Source organism: Schistocerca americana, chromosome 4 (assembly GCF_021461395.2).
Source record: "Schistocerca americana isolate TAMUIC-IGC-003095 chromosome 4, iqSchAmer2.1, whole genome shotgun sequence".
Taxonomy (NCBI): Eukaryota; Metazoa; Arthropoda; class Insecta; order Orthoptera; family Acrididae; genus Schistocerca; species Schistocerca americana.
The window spans coordinates 318,039,954-318,043,438 of record NC_060122.1 but is presented as its reverse complement, the minus strand read 5'-3'; the positions used below and the strand labels follow the sequence as shown (position 1 = coordinate 318,043,438).

Here is a 3,485-nt window from a genome sequence, read left to right as displayed (position 1 = left end):
GGTGATGAATGATAAATTTTAAATGTATGCCACCAAAAGCGTTTCACGTAGGTAAGTTACAGGGGTTGGATACAAAAATAGAAACATCGCGAGAAATGAATGCTTGGACGTAAATGTAGATGCTAGCCAAGCCTGCAGGTTGGCTATTTATAATGGGCCATAAGTGACATACGTGTAGTGCCCTCAATATGTTGAAAGTATGAGACGCGGCAAGAACAGTGTTCTAGCTCGTTGCGAGGGCGTTATTTCGGAGCAAAGTGAATTCGAACGTGGCCAAATCGTTCGTGCCGATGTGATGGGTGCTTTCATAACCAACGTAGCCGAAGTGTTTGATGTTTCGAGAGGCACCGTAACCAAGATTTTTTACGGTTACAGGGAAAGCGGAAAAACATTATCTGTTAAATCCCAAACCAACGGCCTTGCCACAGTGGTAACACCGGTTCCCGCCAGATCGCCGAAGTTAAGCGCTGTCGGGCTGGGCTAGCACTTGGATGGGTGACCATCCGGTCTGCCGAGCGCTGTTGGAAAGGGGGTGCACCCAGCCCTTGTGAGGCAAACTGAGGAGCTACTTGATTGAGAAGTAGCGACTCTGGTCCTGTAAACTGACATACGGCCGTGAGAGCGGTGTGCTGACCACATGCCCCTCCATATCCTCATCCGGTGACGCCTGTGGGCTGAGGATGACACGGCGGCCGGTCGGTACCGTTGGGCCTTCCAAGGCCTGTTCGGACAGAGTTTAGTTAAATCCTAACACTGACGGCAGAGCGTGTTGAGCTATCGTGGTAGACGGTTACTGAAGAGGATTGTGACGATAATAAAAGGAAGACAGCTGGAAAGATCATAACGGAGCTAAATAGTCCTAATCGCGAATGCTATAAGGGAGCTCCATAAGCAGGGAATTGCACGGCGAGCTGAAATTTCAAAATCTCACATCAGTGATGCAAATGACCGTAACAGGGAAACTTGGACTGTGGAGAAATGGAAGAAAGTCATTTGGTCGCATGAGTCTTGTTTCACACTGTTTCCAACCTCTGGCCGAGTTTTCGTCTCAAGAGTGAAACATGGCTGGGTTCGGTGGTTTCGGGAGCCATTTCGTGGCACTCCATGGGCCACCAAGTTACTCTTCAAGGCCGTATTACTGTCAACGAATATGTGATTAGCTGATCAGGCCATCCAGTGATACAACATAGTGATGATGCGTTCCAAGCCGACAGGGCATCTGTTTCCACCGCTCGCGTCGTCCAGGACTGGTTTTGTGAGCACGACGATGGACTGTCGCATTTCCCTTGGCCACCACAGTCATCAGATCTCAATATCATTGACGCTTTGTGGTCTGCCTTGTAGAGCAAATTTTTTTAAACAAATTTTTTAAAGGTGGCTGTTTGCAGTAAATACTTAGTAAGTCACGAAATGTAATCATCCGCTTAACCCACCTCCAACATCATCTTGTGAGGACTCTGTGCTCACAATAGCAGTTATCCAACGCTCTATTGATTTACTTTATTTAAATGTCACTGTACGCCTGTTAATGTTGCGCATGCAGAATATTCCAAAACAAAAAACTGTATTTTTCATTCTAAACTTCTGTTGGGCGCTACTGTTAATGTTGATGATGGTGGGAGGGGTGGGATTACTAATAAATATCTGGTTATACTAAGGGGTAATGGTCTAAGAGAGGTTGAGAGTCACTGAGATAGATCGAGAAAAGCTACTGATTTCGGTATTCATTCTCAAGAACGCTTTTGGAAATGCGTGAAATCATTTCAATAGAGTGGATATGTGCGTTGCGCAGTACTGTTGCGTTTTGAGCTGAACTATGAACAATTCTATCAGTAGAGTAAAAATGGTTTACATTTTTCTTTTGTTTCAGGTAATGCATGAGAAATCGAAGGCAGGTGACGCTTCTGGTCTCTCTGGTGTTGCTCATTGGCTGAATATATCTTCTCATATATGAGGCTGGTTCGTAGTACAATGCACTTCTTCGTTCTATTTCATTATATGTCTTTTTTAAAGTTTTATACTAATTATTAAATTTTGTATGAAAATTAAGCATTTCTCCTTAAATATCCCTCTTTCTGTGGGCTGAGGTGCGGGACGCCATTGCCTGTAAATTTTGCCCTTTGGAGAACAGCATTTCAGAAAAACGTGACACGATAACTGTCTAGAATACCAATATCTATATAGAACGTTAACATTCCCGATTTCCATGTGAGAACGAGAAATTAAATGTTTTAAGAGCAGACTGCTTGCGACTGCACTATCTTGCCCTACGTAACACCGGAAAACTCATTTTGAGGTCATTGACTGTAGGTGGAGTATAGTCGCAACGACTTCAGTTTCGTACGGTACGTGAGCGCTCAGCCTATAAATAACGTACGAAAACAGATTTTTATTTCTGTTTCCTCTACAATAAACCATTCTGTTAGACTTCCGACCATATAAACATCTTAATAATGTGAGTCTGATATGTTACGATTGATTGGCTAAGATCTATAGAATCTCGAAATATAATGCGACTTGAATGCAATATGTTTTTAACAGTTCACACAACGAAACTCAGTCTCCAAATCTGGCAGGAAAACCAGAGAGATCCTGGTCATATGTAAAGCACACCAGCGGGCAGATTCAGTCAATACCTTCACTCCACGATCTATTGGTTATGAACTGTAGGTTAAAACTGAAGAAACTACAAAAAGGTGGGAATTTAAGGTGATGGGACCTGGATAAACTGAAAGAACCAGAGGTTGTACAGAGTTTCAGGGAGAGCATAAGCGAACAATTGACAGGACTGGGGGAAAGAAATACAGTTGAAGAAGAATGGATAGCTTTGAGGGATGAAATAATGAAGGCAGCAGAAGATCAAATAGGTAAAAAGATGAGGGCTGGTAGAAACCCTTGGGTAACAGAAGAAATATTGAATTTATTTGATGAAAGTAGAAAATATAAAAACGCAGTAAATGAAGCAGGCAAAAAGGAATACAAACGTCTCAAAAATGAGATCGACAGGAAGTGCAAAATCGCTAAGCAGGGATGGCTAGAGGACAAATGTAAGGATGTTGAGGCTTATCTCACTAGGGGTAAGATAGATATTGCCTACAGGAAAATTAAAGAGACCTTTGGAGAAAAGAGAACGACTTGCATGAATATCAAGAGCTTTGATGGAAACCCAGTTCTAAGGAAAGAAGGGAAAGCAGAAAGTTGGAAGGAGTATATAGAGGGTCTATACAAGGGCGGTGTACTTGGAGGGCAATGTTACAGAAATGGAAGAGGATGTAGATGAAGATGAAATGGGAGATAGGATACTGTGTGAAGAGTTTGACAGAGCACTGAAAGACCTGAGTCGAAACAAGGCCCCCGGAGTAGACAACATTCCATTAGAACTACTGACAGCCTTGGGAGAGCCAGGCCTGATAAAACTCTACCATCTGGTGAGCAAGATGTATGAGACAGGCGAAATACCCTCAGACTTCAAGAAGAATATAATA

General features: G+C 42.9%; 1 pseudogene; it reads left to right on the top strand.

Moving 5' to 3' along the window:
• The first annotated feature begins 409 nt into the window (after nt 1-409).
• Nucleotides 410-527, top strand: LOC124614424 (annotated as a pseudogene).
• The last annotated feature ends 2,958 nt before the right edge of the window (nt 528-3,485 follow it).